The sequence below is a fragment of the Pleurodeles waltl genome, chromosome 8 (assembly GCF_031143425.1).
Source record: "Pleurodeles waltl isolate 20211129_DDA chromosome 8, aPleWal1.hap1.20221129, whole genome shotgun sequence".
Lineage (NCBI taxonomy): Eukaryota > Metazoa > Chordata > Amphibia > Caudata > Salamandridae > Pleurodeles > Pleurodeles waltl.
In genome coordinates this window covers 798542780-798569814 of record NC_090447.1, presented here as the reverse complement: position 1 = coordinate 798569814, position 27035 = coordinate 798542780, and the positions used below count along the sequence as shown (strand labels likewise).

Genomic DNA, 27035 nt, shown 5'->3' with positions numbered 1-27035 from the left:
AACACCATGGAATGGGTCAAAAGGTGCCCTCCTCAAGCCCCAGGAACACCCCCACCCATACCAGAGGGACACCGGAGGATGGGGGACATCATCCCAGGTATGTAGGGTAAGTATAGGTAAGTATTTTTAAAAAAAATAAAGTGCCACCAAGGGCCCAATTTGGGGCCCCCTGCATGGCACAGGGTGCAATGGCAATGCCCAGGGGACCCTTGTCCCCTATGCCTGTCATTGGGGTGGTGGGCATAACTCTTGTCTTTTCTAAGACAGGAGTCATGTGGTATAGATGGTTTTGTGTCAGAAAATGACGCTAGGCTGTTTAGAAGCATTTATTTTATACTCTAACCAGTCTAACATAATTTTTTGGTGCAAATCCCCTTCTCCTATACTGCCACCCCCACCTGAATAACATCATTTTTTTTTATGCTAGCCCCCCATGTGCGCCGGATAGCGCAATTCCATTAATTTGGCACCTGGCTAGCATACTGGAATGGCTGAAGCCGGTGGTATCTCTTTTTTGACGCAAAACTTCACAAACACAGTTTTGCGTCAAAGGGTATAAATATGGGCCTCAGTTTTTGCTTTGAGAAACAAATGTTTGGAAAGGAGGGGTGATCTCCACACAAAAATTGAATGTTGAAAAGTCTTAACAACATGATTGCCACTCTACATTCATCAGTGTTAAAAATGCATACACTATACCAACAGATGCACTTTTGTCATAAATATCCACTTCAAATAGGTGCAAATTTCTGAATATGGTGGAAGCTTCTCTAGCACAAGAGCATATGCCTGGGCTTGACCGATATGGTGGGCTGACAGACCACCCATATGGACTAAATTACCCCAGGGTGTGAAAGTAGAAATGCTGCCCAAGGTGATTATTGAGAATTATACTTTGAGAAGATGGGAACATGGTAGAAGGTATGTATCTGCTGTTGTACTATGAGTTCAGGTAAGAACTTGTTTTCATATACTTTTATTGGTTTTAATTCAAAGCATACACATTTTAACAATGGCAACACTATAATTGCCTTGCTTCAATATACAACCATTTCCATATACTGCAGCACAAAGCAAGAGACAACTAAACAGAGAAGAACTCGAGAAAGCCAGACACAACAAACCTTTCGTGAAGACCTGTATGTACAGTAGCAATCTGATACCATCCATTTGAATATCCATACTACTGCTAATAATACAGTTCCACTATCCTCAAATTAATAATTTATCTCTAGTTTCTTTTAAAAGGGATTCACAAACCAAAGCACATTCATTATTGCATATGGTACATAAAACCACAAGGCCGCCCCATTGCTCCTCAGAGATCCAATGAGCCCTTAGTGCAACTTCATAAGCAGCCACTTATCAATGTCATCTCCCACCACTAACTTGGCACTACAATTTTGGGTATACAAACCTTCCTTTCCCCAACAGGTCCAACATGTATGCTGCCACCATCACTGCTGGACTCAGACTGCCTCGCCTTAATATCCAGCTCCTTGAGACTCAGTTCATGAGCCAACAAAAGTTTCTTTTCAGCCAAAGTTCTCTCAGCTTCAGCCTCAGCTCTCCTCTCCTCTGCTGCTCTTTGAGCTTTCCTTTCTTCTGCCTCCATGTTTAACTTTGCCATTTGCAATTGAAATTCTCTCTCCTCCCTCCTTTCCTCTTCAGTCAGGCCATGGCTAGAGACACTGCTCCCTGGTTTAGGAGGGGGCACAATTCCAGGGGTAACATCCCCCCTTATTGGCAAGAAATCCTCCGAGGGCCCCTCCTCTGGACCCTCCTCTTCAACATTCTCATCAGAATGGGCTTCTGCGCAGTCCCTCAGAGCCATTTGGAATTCCTCCTTTCTGGAGGCACCCTGGGTAGGTACTCCCATATCCTTGCAGAACACTTTCAGCTGTTTAACAGTATACGTGTCCAGCATGGCTAGGTCAAAATCTTCAGCTCCTGCTTGAGACCCAGCCAGAGACATGTTAAATGAGGCTTTTAGTTAAAAATGTGAGACAGAAAACGGAATTGCAGAAAAAAAGATAAAATATCAAGTTGACCTTCAATTGTGGGTACGTAGTGAACACTTAGCGATTGTATGTCAGTGCAAAAAAACAAGTCCTATCCCACAGCTGCCACCAATGTTAGAAATGGGGTCTTTGGTAGGCAGTCAGGTTACCCCCTGTCCAAGCAAGGACCCTTGCTCTAGTCAGGGTAAGTCACACACATCCAAATTATCCTGTGCCCACCCTCTGGTAGCTTGGCACTGAGCAGTCAGGCTTAACTTAGAAGGCAATATGTAAAGTATTTGTGCAATAAATCATGCAAGAACACAGTAGAACACCACACAAATACACCACACAGTGTTTAGAAAAATATATAATATTTATCTGGTAAGATGCAGGTAAAAAATGATCAAGATGCAATAACTATACGTTGAGATATCACTGTAAAAAATGATATCTGTTTTTCGTCTTTAAAAAGCAACAAGTGTCTCTTGCAAGCACAAAGTACCTGGTTTGCGTTCAAATTCTCTGCAAGGGACCGCAAAGGAGAAGATGCATGGAAAATGGGGAGCTGTGCGTCGATTTTTCCGGCACACAAAGGCAATGTGTCCTTTATTTTTCACGCAGGGAAGGCTTTCCGTTGATTTGCGCTGCGCGGACTTGGATCCTCTTCGAGTTGAGGGTTTTTGGACACCCCAGGGACGATGCGTTGAAATCCGGCACTTGCAGGATCAAGTCACTGGAGTGGCGTTGATCTGGTGGGCGACACGTGGAAATTTTTGTCGCACAGCAGACGCTGCGTTGATTCCTCTCAGGAAGTCAGGCTGAGTCATTCCGGGTCAATCCAGTGGGCTGTGCGTCAAAATTCCTGTCGCAACTCTGGCGCTGCGTCGATCTCCTCGTCAGGAGTTGGGCTGCGTCATTCCGCTTTGGCGTGCAGTGAATTTTTCACCGCGATGCAGGCTGTGCATCGTTTCTTCCAGGCTGTGCATCGTTTCTTGCAGGCTGTGCATCTATTTTTCGCTGCACAAGGAGTTCTTTGCAGAGATGAAGTCTTTTTGGTCCTGAGACTTCAAGGAACAGCAGGCAAGCTCTATCCAAGTCCTTGAAGAGCACCTATCAGCACAGCCAGAGAGCAGCAAGGCAGCAGGGCAACAGCAAGGCAGCAGTCCTTCTCAGAAAAGCAGTCAAGGTGAGTCCTTTGGGCAGCCAGGCAGTTTATTTTGGCAGGTTACAGGTTCTGGTTCAGGGTTTCTTCTCTAGGAAGTGTCTGAGTTGGTAGGGGCAGAGACCCTGTTTAAATACCCAAATGTGCCTTTGAAGTGGGGAAGACTTCAAAGAGTGGCTTAGAAGTGCACAAGGTCCCCTTTCAGTTCAATCCTGTCTGCCAGGATCCCAGTGGGGGTGTGCAGCTTTTGTGTAAGGGCAGGCTACTGTCCTTTGACATGTAAGTGTCAGGCACTCCACCCGCCCAGCCCAGGAAGACCCATTCAATATGCAGATGTATGCAAGTGTGACTGAGAATCCTATGCTTAGGGTTGTCTGAGTGAATGCACAAGGGAGCTGTCAACTAAACCTAGCCAGATGTGGATTGTAAGGCACAGAAGGTTTAAATGCAGAGAAAGGCTCACTTTCTAAAAGTGGCATTTCTAAAATAGTAATATTAAATCCAACATCACCAGTCAGCAGGATTTTGTATTACCATTCTCACCATACTAAATATGACATTGTTACTCCTTTCAGATCAAAAGTTACCACTCAAACAGTTAATGAGGGTAGCCCTAATGTTAGCCCATGAAAGGAGCAGGCCTCACAGCAGTTTAAAATGAATTTAGGAGTTTTACACTACCAGGACATGTAAACTACACAGGTACATGTCCTGCCTTCTGTCTACACAGCACCCTGCCTTAGGGGTTACCTAGGGCCCACTTTAGGGGTGACTTATATGTAGAAAAAGGGGAGTTTTAGGTTTGGCAAGTACTTTTAAATGCCAAGTCGAATTGGCAGTGAAACTGTACACACAGGCCTTGCAATGGCAGGCCTGAGACATGGTTAAGGGGCTACTTACGTGCGTGGCACAATCAGTGCTGTAGGCCCTCTAGTAGCATTTACGCTACAGGCCCTGGGCACAAATAGTTCACTTTACTAGGGACTTATAAGTAAATTAAATAAGCCAATTGGGTATGATCCAGTGTCACCATGTTTTAAAGGAGAGAGCATATGTACTTTAGCACTTGTTAGCAGTGGTAAAGTGCACAGAGTCCTAAAACCAGCAAAAACAGTGTCCAAAAAGTGGAGGGAGGTAGGCAAAAAGTCAGAGGTGACCACCCTAAGGCTGTCAGGTCTAACACGTCAGTGTGGGTACCTACCTTCTCTGTGTATAAAATCAAACAAACCCACCTCACAGAGGGCGACTATCAATCTCAGCCATGTTACTCAGTGTCACATCCCTTTATCCTGCTAGTCAAATTACTTTTTCAAATCAGCTCAATACGTCCCTTATTTTCAATCCCAGCCAATTTCTTTAGTTTATCCACCATTATGTGGAACTAGGTGACCCACTACTTTTCTAGTACATCACGATTTGCCTTTTTGCCAATATTAAAGCTAGGTCTGCAATCTTAAATACCTCTTTGTATTTTTTATTTCAGGCCATTAGTCCCAATAGACCAGTTCTTGGATCAGCTACTGTTAGGAATTGGCTTTCTGTTTAGCAGAGGTGTTCACCCTGTCCAAGCAGGAACCGTAGTCAGAGAAACTCACAAAAACACCCTCAATTCAGACTATCCACCTCACATGGTGCCACTGTGTGACACACTATGGGGGTCATTCTGACCCTGGCGGTAGACTACCGCCAGGCCAATGACCGCGGATGCACCGCCAACAGGCTGGCGGTGCATCCATGGGCATTCTGACCGCGGCGGTACCGCCGCGGTCAGAAACGGAAAACCGGCGGTGTCCCGCCGGTTTCCCGCTGCCCTGGGGAATTCTCCATGGCGGCGCTGCAGGCAGCGCCGCCATGGGGATTCCGACCCCCTTACCGCCAGCCTGGCTCTGGCGGTTTTGACCGCCAGAACCTGGCTGGCGGTAACGGGTGTCGTGGGGCCCCCTAACAGGGCCCCACCAAGATTTTCAGTGTCTGCCAAGCAGATACTGAAAATCGCGATGAGTGCAACTGCACCCGTTGCACCCCTTCCACTCCGCCGGCTCCATTCGGAGCCGGCATCCTCATGGAAGGGGGTTTCCCGCTGGGCTGGCGGGCGGCCTTCTGGCGGTCGCCCGCCAGCCCAGCGGGAAACTCAGAATTACCGCAGCGGTCTTTTGACCGCGCAGCAGTATTCTGACAGCGGTACTTTGGCAATGACCCCCTATATCAGCTCCCATCACACAATCAGCTGGTGAGGAGCCAATATCACATGATGGCAGGGAAAACGAGCTGAAAACTACTATAAACATTGGTTTTCAGTTGATCTTCGGAGCCTTTGGACTGCTGACATCGATTATTGTGTGTGAAAACACCCCAGGACAACACCAGCAGCCTCAGTAAGATTTTTTGTTTGAGGAGAAGGGGACTTGGTGGCGGGGTGGGGGCAAAAGTGTCACTTAGGTAATTCTTGGCTCCAACACCCCACCATCCTCTCCTCACGCTATAAGAATTTTATTCAAGTTGGCAGGTCTGTAAATAATCTGTGCTCACCCCCTGATAGCTTGGCACAGGATAGTCAGGCTTAACTTAAGAGGCAATGTGTAAAGTATTTGTGCAAAATGTCAAACAGTAAAACAGTGAAAACACCACAAACAAAGATGCCAAACAAGGTTAGAAAGTAGAATGTGATTTAATGACCAAAACAAGACCATAATGGCAATAATCCAATAAGTAGATCCAGAGATGTGAATTTATGAAGAATGAACTAGAATATAGTATTTAAAAGCATAAACCGCCAAGCGGCGCTATCTGGTCGCACTTGGCTGGGTCATATTTGAAAGTTCAAGTGACCACAATGGAGCATGGGTCAGATACAGGGACCAGCTCAGACAAGCTGAAAAGTACCTTGGTTGCGTTAACAGTGAGGGAGATGCGAGGAGTAGAGGAGGTGACGTGTTATTGTTGGTCCTTAGGATGGAGGCAGCTGCATTTGCTCCGAGTCACACAAAGATGGAGATACATCAGAAATGGAGGCAATGTGCAGTCGGTGATGTGATGTCTTCGATCCTTGCAGCAACGACAATGCATTGGCGGTGATGAAGATGCACCAGTTCCAAGCAGTTCAACAGCATTTATGTGGTGATTCTTGTTGAAGCAGCACTTTATACCAACTTCCAAAGGCCCAGGATTAGATTATTGCTAATTGGCATGGCAAACCTCACAGATGGCAGAGTCCAGGTCCTGAAGCAGGTGGGTTGGAAGTCTTTGTGTCCCTGAGACTTCAGAAAAAAGGAGACCAGTCAGCTGACCCTTGGAGTTACTCTGGGAGATGGGTTCTAATGGTGTGGGTCCAGTCCTTCTCACCCAGGCAGGGAAGAAAGCAGGCAGCAGTTCAGCACAGCAGGACATCAGTTCTTCCCGAGCAGTAGTCCAGCTGAGTGCAGTCCTTCAGCAGCACAACAGTCCTTTCTCCTGGCAGAGTATCCACAGGTCCAGAAGCACACTGAGGTGGTTGAGTCAGAAGTCCTTTTCTTATACCCAGTGGTACCTTTGAAGTGAGGGAAGCTTCAAAGAAGGGCTTTGAAGTGCACATAGGTTGTCCCTTCCTTCCCTCTCTCCAGACTCACTGCAGGGGGTTAGACAGTCCTTTGTGCGGGAACAAGACACAGCCTATTCAAGTATAAGTGTGAGGTTGTGGCCAGCTTCTCCCTCCCATCCTGCCTAGTATGACCCATCAGGATGTGGACGGCCCATCAGACACATCTAAGCTTGCTTGTTGTGGGTCTGTCTAGAGGGAATGCACAAAGCCCCATCGTCAACCACCCCAGACGTGTATTGGAGACAGGTTGCAGGCACACAGGGCTAGGAGCAGGACATTGCCAAGTTATTAAAAACAGCATTTTCAATACTGTAACAATAAATCTGATGTTACCATTAAAGAAGACTTTTCATTACAGTTCCATAGGTACTAATCATGACAGATCTACCCCTTCCCAATCAGGAATTACTGCGTGTTAAATGTAATAAGGTATCCTCAATATTATGCAGTTGGAGGTGTAGGCCTCACAGTACTGAAAAAAGAATCTGAGACGTTTTCACTATCAGGACATGTAACACTTAAAATTGTATGTCCTGCCTTTTTTATTACATAGCACTCTGCGCTTTGGGCTACCTAGGGTGTAGGTGAGGGGTAACTTCTATGTCATAAAACTGGAGTTTATGTCTTGTTGAGGGGGTTTTAAATGCCAAGTTGACATGGTAGTGTACCACGTCATTCAGGCTGTAAGGGCAGGCCTGAAACATGTTTTAAGTTTCACTTAAGTGGGTGGAACAGGCAGTGCTGCAGGCCCACTAATAGCCTTTAATTACAGGCCCTGGGTACATGTAGTGAACCTTAGTAGGGACGTATAACTAAATTAAAAATGCAAATTTGGTATATACGAGTCAAACTATGTTTTAGAGAGAGAGCACAAGCACTTTATTACTGGTTAGCAGTGGTAAAGTGCTTAGAGTTCTAAAGCCAACAACAACGTTTTCAGCAAAATTGGAAGCAAGCAGGCAAAACGTTTGGGGAAAGACCACCCTAAGGCTGTTAGCTCTAACACTAATCTGAGAAAAAACCTCGACCCAATAGGTGTTCAAGTAAGGGCATGTCCAAAACATATATAGAGTTTCTTCCCTGGCTCAGCTGGGAAATTTATGCATGACCCTCGGAAATACTCTATGCAATCCCATTGATGCCAAGTAAGAGAGGTGGAGGATATTAAACTGAATGAGTTGGAATCTAGAATTTCCGGACACCAGTTTTAGGGTAGATGACAATTTTTTTCAGTCACGATTCAAGTGTTCCACCCCCAAATCTTCCTCCCATTCCTTCTTAAGCATTAACATGGATTGTTTCATGTTGTTAATTGATATATTGTATAGCGTTATCAGCTGATTACCCTTACCTTTCATCAGTATAATTTGTCATACCTCATTTGTGTTTAATCCCCTGCATGTCCATCCCATGTGTTCTGTATCACCTTTACTAGTGTGTGGTGCACCAACAATTGTCCTGGAGCCAGCAGAGCTCTATCAGATAATATTTTAAATGTACATACCTGCCCCTCTTCTGCCAAGTTTCCTAGTTGCTTGATGTCAGCAGCTTGCTACACTCACATGTTCACTTGCATTTCAAGACTTTTAAACATTGGCAACACCCATTGAGGCAGTTCTATTACATAAAGAGTTTGAACATAGGAGTGCTGCAAGGCACTTTTCTAAGCATGTTTGGCCACTTCTACCAAACTAGAGAGCCGTACTTTTCCACTGGGTGATTCGTATCACACTCCTAGAACCCTTTCCCAATTATAACCTGTACTAAATATTGCAACTCATGGCCATTCACTCCTGTCAACTAGTATATCTTTGCAACTGTGCTGCTACATAATATAGCTCATAATCTGGGTGTTAGGCCAGGCATCCTTGGTGTGGTTCCCCCTGTCTTTTTGCCTTTCCTTCCTGTATTTTTGACAGTATGTTGGATTTTTTTGTTACTGGTTTTGGTACTCTGGGCACTTCGCCACTGCTAACCAGTGCTAAAGTGCAAGTGTTCCCTGTGTAAATTCTGATTATATTGGTTATCCCTGATTGGCATATTGTATTTACTAGCAAGTACCTAGTAAAATGCACTAGAGGTGCCAGGGCCTGTAAATCAAATGCTACAAGTGGGCCTGACTGATTCAGACCTGCCCCTGCTGTGTCTGTGAGTTAAATTTTGAACTGCCAGTTCAACCTGGCAAGTGTAACCACTTGCCAAGCCCAAACCTTCCCTTTTTACTACATGTAAGTCACCACAAAGGTAGTCCCAGGGCAGCCCCATGGGCAAGGTGCAGCGTATATAAAAGGCAGGACATGTACTGGTGTATTGTACATGTCCTGATAATGAAAAAGGAGACGAGCTGAAGAGTTGTGAGGAGTACTGCCCGTTTGAAGTGTGTTCTTTTCTGGGTTGGCCTGTAGTTGCTACTTCTGCATTGGATAGGACAAAGACTTTGCTGTGTAGCCTCCTTGTGAAGTTTCTCCAAGTGCCTGGACTGAGCTTGTATCCTGTTAAGAAGTTCAGGGGCATCAAAAACTACATCTGCCAGCACCTGGGCTTCTTTGCTGAAATCCGCTCACTTGCCAAGTGGTGCCATATCCAGTCCCTGGGTCCCTGGAAAGAGAAGCTGGGAGAACCAGAGTGAAAATCCACGCAGCACAGATGAAAAATCGATGCAGCGCTGGTGAATTTGACGCACTGCTAGCTCAGAGCAGATTCATCGCTGCTGTGCATCCGGATTTTCCAAGCATCGTCTTTGGGTGTAAAATCTTCCACATCACCACGCGGACCAGAGGCTGCTTGTCTGGAAATTGACGCATCCCCTCCTCTGTGAGGAAAGAATCAACACATGGCTTACGCAGCCAGGAAAGAATCAACGCACGGCATAACTTGCAAGTTAAGAATTGATGGCTCGCTTGCTTTTCTGATGGACCCTCCCCCATTCGGCTTTATTTTTGAGGCTTACCAGGTACATTGTGCTAAAACAATGCATTCATTGATTTTTATGGATTAGGACTCTTTTTACTTTAAAATGTTTTATTTTTTTGTATACGTTGTTTTTTGTCATTTTGCTCTTGTTTGATTTAGATAAATATTTGCTATTTTCTACACTGTTGTGGAGTCCTTTTGTGGTGTTTTCACTGTGTTACTGTATGTGTTTGTGCAAATACTTTACACTTTGCATCTGAGATAAGGCTGACTGCTTGTGCCAAGCAATCAAGGGTTTGAGCAAGGGTTAAATGAGCTGAGTATCTCCCTTACCCTGACTAGAGTGCAATCTGACTGCCAACTAGAGACCCCATTTCTTTTTGTACTTGACATACAGTGATTGGTGTACACTACTGTTTCAGTGCAGAACATTACACACCCACATACTGTTTTTTTTCTCTCTTTGCTTTTCTTTTTCTTTTTTGGATTTCCCTTGCTTTCTGACACTTTGCACCTTTGTTGAGCCTTATCCACAGGCACATCTGTCTGGGGAGCCATCAGCAGTTGCTACAAATTTGGTGCTTGAGCTGGAGAAGCTGGAGGATTGCACAGTAGCCCAGCTCCAGGACTTTTGCAAGGAGTTCAAGTGTGCAATCAAAAGCTCCACCAAAAAGGAGGTGCTTCAAAAGACGCTGAGGGTCTCGTAGGCACCAAAAGAGTCTGAGAAGCACACAGCAGAGGAGAATATGTCTGTGGATGAGGACATGCAGAGCATACATGATGTTTTGTTGTATAACAAGGACTTGCCTGGAGGGAGGGCCTCAATAGTAGGCAGCAGTGTTTCTTCCAAAGGCCTGACCCAGGGGGAACTGGGGGATAGGTTGAAAACAGGAGGCATCAACTAGAAATATAGAAGCTCAGACTCCTGCATAAAAGGGAGCTGTAGTGCGCTGGAATAAGAAGGGGAGAAGAAAAGGACAAACTTACCATGGAGGAGAAGAAACTAATCTTTGCTCATGAGCTGAGTTTGAAGGAGCTGGGCTCTGAAGGACATGTCCAGCACAAGGGTTGGCAGTAATATCACACTACAATCTAAAATGAGGGTGCACATTCCCAAAGATTTAGTGAGGGGCTATAAGAGGGAGGATGACATATATTTGTGGTTTAAGGGCTATGAGTCAGATCTCCACATGAACATGGTCCCTGAGGTACACTGGGAGGCAGGGCGGTAGAAGCACCTTAAAGCAGAGGGGATGGACACCTTGACAGCCCTAGGGGATCCTCAGGAGCTCACCTACTCTACCATGGACACCCTACTCACTAGGTATGGTCTCACTCCTGGACAGTAAAAGGAAAAGTTTAGGTCTTAGAAGAAAGAGGATTCTCAAACTTGGTTGGAATGTGTTGATTCTTTTTTTAGAGCACTTGATGGGTGGGTGAAGGGCAACAAGGTAACAACTTATGAGGGGCTGTATAATTTGATTACATGGGAACACTTTTGTAGTTTTGTCTGATTGACAGCAAGCTGACTGACCACAGGAAGCTTGTCCAGGAAGCAGACTCTTGGGAGAGCACCAGGGTCCAAAAGAGGTATGGGGAGACTCAACCAAGGGTGGGCACGGTCCCCATCAGAAGAAGTGGGAAGCAAGGGTAAACAAGGGGAGTTCTCTAAAGGGTCCCAACCTAGTTCTCAGGGTAAGGATTACCGTGCCCCAGATGATAAGAAGCCTTGATTCTCTGCAGGCAGGGAAAGCTGCGAAGAAGGGTCCCCACAGGTGTTGTTCATGTAATCGGGAGGGTCACACGAGGGGGGATCCCCAGCGTCCCAAGCGGGCACCATAACCCACTGGTGCACAGTCACACGGTGTGTTCAGTGTAGCACTTGGGGAGGAGTTGGTTTCCTGGAGAAGGGAGGGAGTCAGCTGAGATGAACCTTTTCTCACTGGGGGACAGTGAGATGGTCCAGACCAGAAGATTCTCATGCCTGAGAACCATAAGAAGTACAGGCAGTGGGTGACCATCAATGGACAGAGGGTGGAGGCTTTGAGAACTACTGTCAGGTGCCACCTGGTGTCTGAAGAGCAGGTGGTCCCCAATGTGCTTCACCAAGTAGTTTCTGTAGACAACTCTGAGTGTCTGTGCAATGTAGCTCAGGTTCCCTTTGAATGGGGTAGTGGGTAATGACCTGGAGGATTCCCCTTGGTGTGAGGTGGGGCGCCAGGTGCACTTGGAGATGTTGGGACTGCCTGCGTGGGCATGTGTGACCCCGTGATCCATGGCAGCCAGTCAGGGTGATCAGGAGGACCTGGAGCTTGAAAGAGTGGCATAGGTGCCTGCCAGGAAGAAGAGAGGCAAGTGGTGTGGGAAACCCACCCCAAAGGTCCCACAGTCTGGGAGGAGGCTGAACCTCAGGGGGACGCCCTGAAGCCTACTGGGAAAAAGTGGCTAAACTGGGGGATGTTCCTGAGTTGACCCATTGGTAGCAGGAAGGGAGTTCCACCAGTGAGGAGTTCTGTGAGGCGCAGAAGACATGCCCTTCACTTGAGGGTCTGCGGCGGTAGGCTGCAGACCAGGTGGCTGGCAAGGATTCTGAATCACACTGGATTTAAATTGAGGATGGACTCCTGTATAGTGAGCCTAAGGCTGCTGAGCTCAGGACAGCACCAGTGCTTGTGGTACCTGAGTGCTTCCTATTGTGTCTGGCTCATATTTTTCCTTTGGCAGGACATTTGGGGCAGGACACAACTTTTGAGAAGTTTGTTACCCACTTTTACTGTCCCTAAATGCACAGGCACTCTGATGCATACTATAGATCTTGCCAAAGTGAGGGGAGATGCAAGGTTGCCCTCCAACCATCCCCTGTTGTGTGTACTGGTAGATTTGACAGCCTTAGGGTGGTCATTCCCCAACTTTTTGCCTGAATTCCTTCATTTTTCTGACACTGTTTTTGCTGAGTTTAGGACTCTGCACACTTTACTACTGCTGTCCAGTGCTAAAGTACATATGCGCTGTCCCCTAAACATGGTAACATTGGTTCCTACCCTGATTGGCATATTTCATTTACCTGTAAGTCCCTAGTAAAGTGTACTACATGTGCCCAGGGCCTGTAAATGAAATGCTACTAGTGGGCCTGCAGCACTGATTGTGCCACCCTCCATAAGTAGCCCTTTTACCATGTCTCAGGCCTGCCATTGCAAGGCCTTCGTGGACAGTTTCACTGCCACTTCGATTTAGCCTTTAAAACTACAGGCCAAGCTTTAAACTCTCCTTTTTCTACATATAAGCACCCTTAAGGTAGGCCCTAGGTAACCCATAGGGCAGGGTTCTATGTAGGTAAAAGGTAGGACATGTACTTATGTGTTTTACATGTCCTGATAGCGAAAAACTCATACATTCATGTTCTACTACTGTGAGGCCTGCTCCTCTCATAGACTAGCATTAGACCTACCCTCATACACTTTTGAGTGGTAGATTCTGATCTGGAAGGAGTGGTCCTGTCATGTTTGGTATTGCGGGAAGGTAATAGAAAATCCTGCTTACTGGTAAAGTTGGATTTAATATTACTATTTTAAAAATGCCACTTTTACAAAGTGGGTATTTCTCTGCACTTACTGCCATCTGTGCCTTACAGCCTGTCTCCAATCCACTTCTGGTCTGTGCTGGTTGACAGCTTCTGTTGGGCATTCCACCCAGTCAACTACAAACACAGGACATTCAGACAAATCTGCAGTCATCTGCATACTGAATGGGTCTTCCTGGGCTGGAAGGGAGGAGGGGGCTCACACTTACATTTCAAAGGCCAGTGGGCTGACCTCACACAAAGGACTGATATCCCCCCACAGGATCCCTGGCAGACAGGACTGGGCTATAAGGAGAATCTGTGCACTTCAAAACCACCCTTTAAGATTACCCCACGTCAAAGGCGTTTTTGGGTACATAAGCTGGGTCTCTGACACCAACAAATCATACACTTCTGGACCTGTACCTGCACCCTGTCAGAAGAACTGCCTGGCTGCCCAAATGACTCCTCTGGACTGCTTTGCTGAGAAGGACAGTTGTCCTGCATGTTGCCATTCAGCCCTGCTAGCTTCTGACTCTGCTGGAAGGACTCTGCCTTCTTCCTGAAATGCTCTCCAAGGGCTTTGATTGAGCTTGCCTCATGTTTCTGAAATCTCAGGACCAACAAAGACTTCATCTATTTGTGTGTCGGAAATCGACGCAACGCCTGCAGAAGTCGATGCAGAGCCTGCATCGTGGCTGGGAAGTCCCTGAACCGCCGACCGGAACGTCACAGCACTGACTTCCCGACTGTAAATTCGACACAGTGCCTGCCTTGCGATGGAAGATTCGAAACATCACCTACCAGATAAACGCAGCACCTGCTCCTTCTGCCAGCATGTCAAGGATTTTCACTCATCATCCCTAGGTGTCAAAATATCCTGCATCGCAGTGAGGAACCAAGACTGCACACCTAAAAAACAACGCAAACCCTTGCAGCGTGGAAAGAAATGATGCTTCATCTGTGCTTGTATGAGGCTGGGCTGGTTTGCAGTGGGTACCTTAGGTACTTACCCCTTATACCAAGTCCAGTTATCCCTTACTAATGAAATGTAGTAGTGTTCTAGCAGCTTAGACTGTTATAGGTAGCTGTAGCAGAGCAGCTTAGGCTGAACTAGGAGACATGCAAAGCACCTGCAATACCACTATATTTACACAGTCCTTATATACAATAAAAGACAATACTCAGGATTACCAAAAATAAAGGTAATTTATTTTAGTGACACAAGGCCAAAAATATCTTAGAGACAATACTCGTTCTGGAGGTAAGTTTTATACACAATATATATAGTAGAGACCAAAATTAGGTAAGTACATAGTCATAGAATAGTGCAAACAATAGAACATACCATAGAATGCAATAGGCAGAAATAGGCCTAGGGGCAACACACACCATATACTAAGAAAGTTGAATGGAAATCACAAGTTCCATCCTATGCAAGTGTAGAGTGTAGAGGGGCACTCGGAGTGTATGAAAACCACAAAGTGAGTAAAATATCCCAGCCCAGAGCCCAAGAAAGTAGGAGTAAAGTACTGCAAGTTTTCTCAGGACACACTACAAGTCATGATTAGAGTTATTGCAAGAACTAAGCAAGACTGCAGGCAACAAATGGTGGATTCCTGGGCCTGAAGGCCTGTAAAGAGAGAAGACCAAGTCCAGAAGTCACAGAAGATTCCAGGAAGGACAGGAACCCCTGCCAACCTTGAAGATGGTGCAAAAGAGAATTCCCCGGTTGGAGGAAGTCTGCAGAAAAGCACTGTTGGAAAATGGGTTATTGGTAGGGCAGGTAGGTACCTACACCTAGCAACAAGCCACTAACCTCCACATAGGTACAGTTAGGTCTCAGTAAATTAATCCCAGCTCAACCCTTGGTAGCTTGGCAACGAGCGTCAAGGCTTAACTTAGGAGACAAGGGGCCTCATTATGACCCTGGCGGGCGGCGGAGGCCGCCCGCCAGGATCCCGCCCTCCAAATTACCGCGCCACGGTCAAAAGACCGCGGCGGGTATTACGAGTTTTCCCCTGGGCTGGCGGGCGGTTCCAGTAAAACCACCCGCCAGCCCAGGGGAAAACGACCTTCCCACGAGGATGCCGGCTCGTAATCGAGCCGGCGGAGTGGGAAGGTGCGACGGGTGCAGTGGCACCCGTCGCGTATTTCAGTGTCTGCAAGGCAGACACTGAAATACTTTTCGGGGCCCTCTTACGGGGCCCCTGCCGTGCCCATGCCATTGGCATGGGCACGGCAGGGGCCCCCAGGGGCCCCGCGACCCCCCCCTACCGCCATCCTGTTCATGGCGGCTTTCCCGCCATGAACTGGATGGCGGTAGGGGGGGTCAGAATCCTCATGGCTGCGGAGCGCGCTCCGCAGCCATGGAGGATTCCAAAGAGCAGCGGAAAGTCAGCGGGAGACCGCTGACTTTCCGCTTCTGACCGCGGCTGAACCGCCGCGGTCAGAATGCTCATTGGAGCACCGCCAGCCTGTCGGCGGTGCTCCCGTGGTCGGTGGCCCTGGCGGCCACAGGCCGCCAGGGTCAGAATGACCCTCAAAGTGTAAAGCATTCAAATATCACAAAACAGTAATTAAATAAAACACAGGAAACAGTTTAAAAATCCAAAACCAATTTATAAAAATAGTTTCTATTTTTATCTTTAAAATGACACAAAAACGATTAAAATCGGTTCAGGGGAACCGGAGATATGAATTTTTAAAGAATTATTACTTTTCTAGCGCTTAGAAACAAAAAGCGCCAATCGGGTCATCTGGTTGCACCTCGACCGGGGCAAAGTCAAACTTTCAGGCCGACCGCGATGGAGCCCTGCTCGGCTAAAGGTCGCGGGAGGCCTCGGTTAAAAAGTTACCTTCTGACTTAGGGCCTGATTCTAACTTTGGAGGACGGTGTTAAACCGTCCCAAAAGTGGCGGATATACCACCTACCGTATAACGAGTCCATTATATCCTATGGAACTCGTAATACGGTAGGTGGTATATCCGCCACTTTTGGGACGGTTTAACACCGTCCTCCAAAGTTAGAATCAGGCCCTTAGTCTTTATTTTGAAGTTTTTCTTCACCGGGACGAACCTGCCAGTTGAATCCGACCTCCTGGAGCCCTTGTCCGGATACGCGATGTGGGTTTCCTCGGTGGAGACTTTTACCTTCGGACTTAGTCGTTTTTTCGAGATGAAAATCCTTCGACCGGGGTAAACCTGGATCTTGATCCGACGTCCATGGAGCCCTTCTCGGATACGATGGCTGGGAGGTCCCGGTCAACTTTTTACGTTCGGACTTAGGTGGTCATTCCGACCTAGGCGGGCGGCGGTTGCCGCCCGCCCGTCGGAAGCCGCCTGAATACCGCCCCGCGGTCAATAGACCGCGAGGGGTATTCTGACTTTCCCGCTGGGCCAGCGGGCGATCTGATTCAGATCGCCCGCCGGCCCAGCGGGAAAGCGCCTTCCACAAGGAAGCCGGCTCGGAATCGAGCCGGCGGAGTGGAAGGCGTGCGACGGGTGCAGCAGCACCCGTCGCGCTTTTCAGTGTCTGCATCGCAGACACTGAAAAGCCTAGTTGGGCCCTGTTAGGGGGCCCCGCGACCCCCCCTACCGCCATCCTGTTCATGGCGGCTTTCCCGCCATGAACAGGATGGCGGTAGGGGGGGTCAGAATCCCCTCGGCGGCGCAGCGAGCTGCGCCGCCTTGGAGGATTCTAAGGGGGAGTGGAAAACCGGCGGGAGACCGCCGGTTTTCCCGTTCTGACCGCGGCCAAAGCGCTGCGGTCAGAATGACCAAGGGAGCACCGCCGGCCTGTCGGCGGTGCTCCCGCCCCCGTTGGCCCTGGCGGTAGAGAACCGCCAGGGTCAGAATGAGGGCCCTAGTCTCTTTTTTGGATGTTTTTCTTTACCGGGACGAACCACGAAGTCAGGCCGGGTCGCGGTTGAGGCAAGCCGGCTAGAATTTCCGCGGCGGGTCGGTCCCTCTCTGGAGCTTTTTTCAAAAAATTCTCAAATCTTTTCCAAACTTCTGGGGCTTCACCCAGATGTTCTTTTAAGGTTCTTTTGGGGTCCACAGCTCACCCCAAGGGTCCAGAAGTTCTGTGATGGTCCTTGGGGGGTGCGGAATTCAACTCCCAGAATGCACCTGGCGCAAACTCCTTTTTGGCCACTGGACAGTGGTCAGCTGGTCGCTTTCTTCAGGAGTTGGTGCAGGGGACTCTGGTTAGCAATTTTTCACCTGTAGCAAACAGGGAGTCCCTCCTTGAACCAGTTGAAGCCAGGCAAAGTCCTTCTTGTGGTGAAGCCCAAGTGTGCAGCTGATGCAGTCCTTCTGAGTGCAGGTTCCAGGTGCAGACCAGGGGTCCAGCAGGGCAGTCCTTCTTCTCCTTAAGTTCTTTCTTCTTGAAATTTGGTGGGGATCTGAGGTGTGGGTGCAGGTCTGCCAGTTTTATCCTTGCTCCTGGGTGAAAAGCAGGGGGGCCCTGGTTCTCCAATCAGGGACAGGGTCGTCCCCCTGTGATGACCACTTCCTGGGAAGTGTGGCAAAAATCCATCCCAGAAGGCAACAGTCTCTAAAAATCCAACATGGATGAATCTGATTTTTGGAGGTTACATCTGGCTGAGCCCACCCACTGGTGTGGCTAAAAATCATAAACACACCCCTCTCCTGCCCTCTCCTAATCTAATCAAGGGGGCACCTAGCTGTCTGGGGTTGTAGGATGTGGGGGTGTTGCTGGGTGCTGCAAATGTCCTTCTCTGCCTTTGAAGACCAGTTTGGCAGCCCTCCCCCTTCCTGCCTCACCATCTGCTGAGGGGAGATTCTCTCCCCCAAGCACATTCCTTTGTGTGAAGCCTGGCCACTTCACACCTCATCAAGGCAGCCTGGCAGAAGCTGCTGCAGGCTGGCCAATCAGAGCACAGCAGCAAAAACAATGCAGAGCTGAAATTGGCAACTTTTTAGGTAAAGTCTAAACTTTTTACCTGAACTAGTTATATTAAATCCAACAACTGGAAGTTGTAGGATTTATTACAACAATTAATTTGATACCAAATTCTTGGTATGCAACATTTAAGGAGACTTTAAAATTTAAAATAAAGTCTGCCCATTCTAGCCTATGAAGGCCATTTACTTCAATGAGGGAAAAACGAATTTGGCTGTTTTTACCTCACCAGGGCTTATAAATCTATTTTTATAAAGTCCCTGCTTATAGTTACATGGCACCCAGCCCTAGGGGCACATAGGGCACACCTTAGGGGTGACTTATATGTAAAAATAAGGTAGTTTAAGACTTTGGAAGTACCTTTAATTCCAAAGTCGAATTTGCATATAACTTTAATTTAAAAGCAGCCAGCAAGGCAGGCTTGCTTTTAAAATGACACTGGGCACCTCAGCAATGCACCTAGGTGTGCACCACCTATGCTGTGGTCCCTAAACCTACATGCCCTACCATATACTAGGGACTTATAGGTAGGTTAACTTAGCCACTTATAATTAGCCTAATTTGCATATCCATTTTACACAGAGCACAGGCCCTGGGACTGGTTAGCAGTACCCAGGGCACCTTTAAAGTCAGGAAAACACCAGCAAAAAGTGGAAAATGGGGGCAAAAAGTTATGGGGCCTCTGCAATCAGCCCTGTTTTCTCACAAGCACCAAAGAAGATGGCTGCAGGTTCCTGCGCAATGCAAAGAACGTACCATGTCGAGATGTTGGATGCAGGCCAGTTGCAGCGCTAGATTCATCCAGCAAGCCTTAGTTCAAGCAATGTCACAGATTGCATCAAAATGGAGCTGCCTGGACCCAGGAGGGACCTGGGGGCCTCACCTCGGACTGAGGAGGCAGAGCGGGTTCCCAACACTTGAGGAAACTGATAGATGACCAGGCAGCACCCACGGAGGTCCCAGGACACGGGGACAAAGAAGGTGCAAATTGCGGTTGCTGCAGCACTACATAAGAACGTCCCATGCTGCCGGAGAACAACTAAGTGAGTTGAGCGTTGCAGGATAGAGTGCTGGGACCTGGGCCAGACTGTGCATGAAAGATTCTTGCAAATAGTGCACAGAGGCCTCTGGAGGTGAAGATGAAGCAGTGCATAGGGGTACTGTCGCAAACGGGGAAGGCAAGCTCTTACCTCCTCCAAATTTGGACAGCTGGACCTTAGGACAGTCTGTGTCGAAGGGGGTCCACCACCTGTGTTCCAGGGAGCATACTCGTCATCAGGAAAGGAGTCCCAGAGAACCAGTCTTCATCTTAGAAGGTGCCTGCTGGTGCAGGGAAGTGACTCAGTCACTCCACATGAGATTTCTTCGGTCCTTCTGGTGCAGGGTGAAGACATGGAGTCCCCAGAGCATGCACACCTGCGAAACTGTTACAGTTGCTGGCTGGAGCTGAAGTTGCTGGGTCACAGTAGCCTTTCTGGATACTTTCTTGCAGGTACAGCAGTTCCTGGAGCAGTCTGCGGTTGATCAGACGGTCAGAGGATGAAGCAGGACTTGCAGAGGATTCCTGATGGAAACTTGCAAACTGAACCCACAGGAGAGACCCTAAGTAGCCCTGAGAAGTGGATTGGCTACCTAACCTGAACGGGTGTGGACTGGCTTATGGAAGGAGGGCACCATATGTGCCCTTCAAAGCATTTCCAGAGGCTAGGGGAGGCTACCCCTCCCTAGCCTGTAACACCTATTTCCAAAGGGAGAGGGTGTAACACCCTGCTCCCAAAGGAAATGCTTTGTTCTGCCTTTCTGAGACTAAGCTGCTCAGACCCCAGGTGGGCAGAACCCTGTCTGTGAGGTGGCAGCAGCTGTAGCTGCAGTGCAAGCCTCAGAGAGCTGGTTTGGCAGTACCAGGGGTCCATGGTGGAGCCCCCAGGATGCATGGAATTGGCTCCCCAATAACTGATTTGGAATGAGGATACAATTCCATGATTTTAGACACCTTACATGGCCATATTCGGAGTTACCATTGTGAAGATACATAGAGGTATTGACCTATATGTTCTGCACACGTGTAACGGCATCCCCGCACTCACAAAGTCCCGGGAAATGGCCCTAAACTATGTAGGGGCACCTTTGCTTGTGCAAGGGTGCCCTCACACTTAGGGCCAGATGTAGCAAGCCGTTTGCATGGCTCAAACTGCGAAAAACGCAGTTTGCGCCATGCAAACGGCCTCACGCGATGCTCATTCCCAAATTGCGAGTCAGTACCGACTCGCAAATAGGAAGGGGTGTTCCCTTCCTATTTGCGACTCGCATCACAATTCAGAGTTGCTTTGTGACCGCGAATGCAGTTGCAAAGCAACTCGCAGTTACCACCAGTGTCACACTGGTGGTAACTCATTTGCAAAAGGGAAGGGGTCCCCATGGGACCCCGTCCCCTTTGTGAATGTCGAAAAAATACATTTTTCAGAGCAGGCAGTGGTCCCTATGGACCACTTCCTACTCTGAAAAAAACGAAACCAAATGGTTTCGGAATTTTTTTCATTTTGCAACTTGTTTTCCTTTAAGGAAAACGGGCTGCAAAATGAAAAAAAAAAAACTGCTTTATTTAAAAAGCAGTCACAGACATGGAGGTCTGCTGACTACAGCAGGTCACCATCCCTGTGAGTGCAGGGACTCGCTATGGGGTCGCAAAATGCGACCCACCTCATGAATATTGATGAGGTGGGTCTTTGCGACCCCATAGCGAGTCGCAGAAGGTGTCTGAGACACTATTCTGCATCCGATTTTGCGACTTGCAAATTGCGAGTTGCTCAGACTCGCAATTTGCAAGTCGCAAAATGGGATTTTGCTACATCTGGCCCTTAGTAACTTTTGCACCTAGCCTTTAGCAAGTGAAGGTTAGCCATATAAGTGACTTATAAGTTACTTAAGTGCAGTGAAAATGGCTGTGAAATAACATGTGCCTTTTTTCACGCAAGCTGCAGTAGCAATCCTGTGAAAGGGTTTGTCTGAGCTCCTTATGGGCGGTAAAAGAAATGATGCAGCCAATAAGGATCTCCTGGAACCCCAATGCCCTGGGTACCTAGGTACCATATACTAGGGACTTATAAGGGGGGTCCAGTATGCCAATTGAAATTGGTAAATGAAGTCACTAGCCTATAGTGACAAATTTAAAAAAAAGAGAGAGTATAAGCACTGAGGTTCTGATTAGCAGAGCCTCAGTGACACAGTCAAGCACTATACACACACATTAGGCCATAAACTATGAGCACTGGTGTTCTGACCAGCAGGATCCCAGTGAGACAGGCAAAAACATACTGACATACAGGTAAAAATGGGGTAACATGCCAAGAAAGATGGTACTTTCCTATAAGGACTTCGCTTTTTGAGTTCACAAGCTCAAAATATTGTGCCACAGGTCACGCTGAATGGCTCACTCAGGCTTCCTCTCTGCGTAAGCCACACCGTGCCAGCATTACCTTTCCACCACTGCTCTCACCTTGCTCAATGGAGAAGACAAACAGCCTCTTTCTGCCTCTGCACTTGCATTTACCAGTCACCATGGTCCAGTGGCCTCCTCCAGGTCCGTATGTTGTACATAGCATCTCGTCACATCCCATCCTGGCAGAGGTATTTAGGCTGCAAGTGCCGCACCGCTTAGGAACTGTCCCAAGGTGCCATGTTCTTCTCATTGACATCAGTGATTGCCAGCATGTTGCGGAAGTCTTGTGAAGAAGGAAGCTGGTGCTCGGCACCCCAGGAGCAAACAGGATTACTGATTATGCATTAGAACTTCACCCAGCTCAGCAGCATTGCCATTGTTTGTTAGGCAATTCCCCGTCAGGTAAGAAAGTTAGAGGGAACACTTTGTGCTAGGTTTGCACCTCAAAAGTGCAAAAGTGCTTGCTAGAATTTGCTTTCTAACACAAAGCATGATTTGCATTGAAAAGTTGTCTAATACAACTAATGTAGCACTAGGTGCTACTTTGCTTTGTGTCAAGGGGGCTTCAGGTGCTACTAGGGTATCACCATGCATCCAAAATCCCTACTGTAAGAAATTGTGTTAGTGGCTGCAAAGAATGTGAGTTCCTAACAAGTACTAAGCATGCAATTGTCTATCTACTGGTTACCATTTATCCCATTATAGCAAGTGTCTCTGTCTTACGGTAATGAAACAGAGCAGTCCAAGGTCTACTCAGAGGAGGTGGTATGGACTAGTAACCCTTGTTCACTGGTATGGAACAATCACACTCAATAAATTATTGTTCGCTCAGCGTGTTGTCTTGTAAAAATGGAAACACCTTTGTTGATATCAGCATAACATGTTACACTCTTAGCGGGTCATGAACTTCATAACCACAATGCCACCTACTCGCACTAGATGCAATATTACAATATAAGCTGCTGGTGTTCTGATAAATAGGACCTACTGGCTTTGTCAGGGTGTGACCACAATAATAAAAACAGCAACATTGTATAATTCATTAAAGTACCACCATGGGGATAAACTGGGACAGCTTCAATATGCCATACATATTATCCCCCACCATTAAAGTCAATACAGGGAGTATCAACATAAGACTTTGCATTGTCAACCATTAACATTTTTTATACAAAATCAAATACAGAAAAGTGTGCCCCTAAATTCTTCCTTTTGCATTTATTAGACAGCTCTGCAGTCACAGGACCAACTAACTGTGATCACTGCATTGCAAAGGCCAAAGGTCAAAGCTGAAACTCCAGCTGTGATTTAAAATAGGGCTAGGCCTTTCCTGGAGTCATATTTGCAATGTCCTCATAGACTTCGGTCCTCATTATGACCCTGGAGATCTCTGGAGGGCCATGGTCGCGGTTTCACATTATGAGTGTGGCAGGATAGCCTCTGCCAACCCCCCACATCCCCACTAATACCACCAGAGTGGTTAGATCCTCCTGGCTGGAGATGAGCATCTCTGACCCAGCTGTCCAGTGAAGACCGCTGGCGGTATTTTGAGCCTGCTTTGCACCAGGGTTTCTGCGGTAGTAGCACCATCACAAAAACTCTGGAGGAAAGGCTACCGGTGATAGGGAATTTCTTTCCTGTCACCGGCAGACGATTCCCCCACACCCAAGCAAGCACAATACCCCCCCACTCTCCCTCTATACCAGAACGCCCCACCCCTGCATTAATGCACATGCACACAGATACCAACATGCACCCCGCATACTCATTCCCCAACACTGACATACACGCATTCACTCACATGCATCCATACATGCATTCACTTCAACATTCACACACGCATTCAACCATGCATGCATACACCCATGCACACATGCAGACATACACGCATTCACACATGTAGAAACACACTTGCACGTACACCCACTCACACATGCATACACAACATCCCCCACCCTCCCACCCCTCTCCCCTGTCGGACGCCTGACTTACCTTATCCGGCGAGGAGGTCATCGAGCAGGGAACGGACGCTTCCACCGCCAGCAGCCCACCACCATCAGAACACCACCAGGCCGTATTATTGCTCATAATACAACTGGTGGAGTCATTCTAGCGGGGCAGAGCCAATGGTGGAACTGCCATGGGCCTCCGTCCGCCAGCACGACTACTGCAGGATTTCCACCCAAAATGTGGCAGAAATCCAGCAGTACTCGTAATATGGTTGGCGGAAGACCACCAGCACTGTCTCCGGTCTCCTAAAGTCATAATGAGGGCCATAGTGTGCCTTTCTGTAAAATCTTTTCTGAGGGGTGGTGTGCTTCCTGCAAACCCCAAATGCACTTTGGGATATGTTTGGGAAGTCTCCCTCTTCATGAGGTACCTCAAAGCACAACATATAAATCTTTTGCCCTACTCTAGAGGATTATGAATCGTTCTAGGACCGATGAAGTGAATATTGTAATACCGACCTCCACCTTGTAACTCCCTTTGTAGTGACAACTTTGAGACATGTTTATCATCTGCATTTCTTTTCATTTTATATACTGGAGGTTCATGCCCACCAAGCACTTGGGTGCTGCTAGGGTCTTTGGGGGCACGGGTGAGAGTACCAAGGGCAATATAGCCCTGCCAGATCTGTGAGCCACACAGGAGCTAACATCCGCTTTATGCTACTGCCTGTGCTGTCTCAAGTGGGCATTAACAGTAACTAGTGTTCCTCCCGCTGCTGTGACTGTAGGTGGGAGGATTAGAGTGGCATGTTCTCACCCCTCTGACATGGGATCTGGGGACAGATGAGCACCATATGGGCCATTGTATTCTGTTTATATTTCTGTGTACCATAGGATGGGGTCTCCAGAACATTTTTAATCATGTTGAGCCCCAGGGAATGGGGTCCTGAAGTTCAATAGAGCAACTGGTGAGCTGGCCCCACAGATGCTCCCTCCCTCTTTCAGGATAATAAATGAACTTGTGTCGACCCCCAGGGGCTTGGTCATCACTGGGGGAAAATGAAGAACTTCATCCCCTGCTAGGTCCCCTGATGAGACCACGCTGTATCCCAGGCCCTTTAGGGTCACTTTGGACTTTTATGGGCTTATTTTGCTACTGGTGGCCAACTTTAGCCCTCAAAGCATTTTCGTTAGTACTCTTGGCAACTAATGGGTGCTGTTTGTGGGGAGCTTTATTCTCTGATCCCTGCACCAGACCTGTCCTCTGCCTGCCTTCCTAAAGGTCTCTTCTGCTTGAGGGGGCATCTTCCATAGCACCCCCACAGCCAGCTAGCAGAACACCCTCTTTGTCACACGCCCCAGGACCCATGGCCATCTTACAAGGCTCCTGTGGGCCAGCTACGGAGTCAAAGGCCAGTCCACAGAAAATCCAGGTGAACCATCCATCGTCCAGCAGCAAGTCCTTTCTCCCAACTCTTCCTGAGTGGCTATAAGGTGACCAGTAGGTTAATCCTTCCAGGTCATCAGGAGGCCTTTTCGTTCAGCTAGCCATTCTTTTACAATTCCCAGTTCCATGTTCTTCCCACCTGTCTGTAAATTGTGCTGGAGTTTTCAACTGAGGGTGGAACTCTCTAGAAGTCAGACAAGTCAAGCCAATCCTAAGATGCCACATCATAATTCCATCCCTGTCCCAACCCTCCTACCAAGCATTCGGGGACTATTCATTATGGTGACTTCAAGTTGTTTATGAAAAGAGCTCTTCTGAGAGCTTCAGCTAAACCACTAGCTGACACAATTGCCTGATCCCTTCCGACCCAAACTTCAAAGATGAGTCCACATGTGATAGCTCCAGAGGTCCGGTTGTGCTCCTGTCTTTTTACGCACCTGGTGTGTGCTAGCCAGGTGCAGTGTGACAATCTAATTAACAGATGCAGATATCATCCTCACCTCTTTTTTGTGTCAAGCACTGTTAATTGCTCTATTGTGTGGGGAGTTATTTGAACTTACTACTGGGGAGCAGAGTAATTAACTTGGCCCCATAGGGGGATAAAGCCCTGAAATATGATTACGAGCTGAGCCAGGGAAATAAGACAATTTTTAGAGTGTCATAAGGAATGTATTTTGGATGTTACCCCTAGATTGGTACCACATTAGAACCTGTAGACCTAAGTCACCTATAATATGTGTTACGATGTAAGCATCCCAGAACTCCAGTAAACACTAAGGGGGTCATTCTGACCCTGGCGGCCGGTGGCCGCCAGGGCCACCGACCACGGGAGCACCGCCAACAGGCTGGCGGTGCTCCAACGAGCATTCTGACCGCGGCGGTTCAGCCGCGGTCAGAAGCGGAAAGTCAGCGGTCTCCCGCCGACTTTCCGCTGCTCGTTTGAATCCTCCATGGCTGCGGAGCGCGCTCCGCAGCCATGAGGATTCTGACCCCCCCTACCGCCATCCTGTTCATGGCGGGAAAGCCGCCATGAACAGGATGGCGGTAGGGGGGGTCGCGGGGCCCCCGTAAGAGGGCCCCGCAAGGTATTTCAGTGTCTGCCTTGCAGACACTGAAATACGCGACGGGTGCTACTGCACCCGTCGCACCTTCCCACTCCGCCGGCTCGATTACGAGCCGGCATCCTCGTGGGAAGGGAGTTTTTCCCTGGGCTGGCGGGCGGTCTTTTGGAGACCGCCCGCCAGCCCAGGGAAAAACTCATAATACCCTCCGCGGTCTTCTGACCGCGGAGCGGTATTATGGAGGCGGAATTCTGGCGGGCGGCCTCCGCCGCCCGCCAGAATTAGAATCACCCCCTAAAGGCCTACACTATGAATGCCTTCTAACATTATAAAGCCTATCCCAGGTCACTGCTAATCATTGAAGAGTAACTTCTGCAACAGGCTACCAGTGTGCAGGTAACAAGTTGTGCAAGACAGTAGTCTGGCATTGAGTTCAATTCAATTCAGCTTTATTTCGGTACAAAATACCATAAAAGCACAACTTACAAAATTCTATTGATAAATATAAAGATGAAAAAGAACAGGAATATTATCCTCTGCATAATTATAAGATAAAACATCCAAATAAATATTATATATCATGAATGGAGTCTAAAGTAGAAATAAAAATACAATATATATACAAAGCTGCAAAATTTTCAATATAAAACTAAATATTAAAAACAGAACCTCATGGGGGCAACGAGTATCTTGTCATCAATTCAGTGCTTCACATTCAGAAATGTATTTATGAGAAGACAATACTAATGAGCTGCAGCTCAGGGGTCAGTGCTCAATGTTAGGCTTTGATACTATACATTATGGATTGGCCCTCAAAGTGTTTGCTCTAATGTGCCAAATTGCCTCCAGAAATGTTGCCAATGCACATGCCACAGTCCCATGAGGGTTCGTTTTGCAGATCCTAAGGGCCAGAAGCCGATTCCTAAGACCCAAGGATCTGCAGAGTGGTATAATCCAGCAAGCCCTCTGCTTGGAATAGGCTGGACAATTAAATAAAA

General features: G+C 47.8%; 1 protein-coding gene across 1 annotated transcript in view; it reads right to left on the bottom strand.

Annotated features, from left to right (window-relative positions):
* The window catches only part of LOC138249560 (cytoplasmic tyrosine-protein kinase BMX-like), a 628910-nt gene that overhangs the window by 135693 nt on the left and 466182 nt on the right, over window positions 1-27035 (bottom strand). The gene's annotated exons all lie outside the window — the stretch shown is intronic.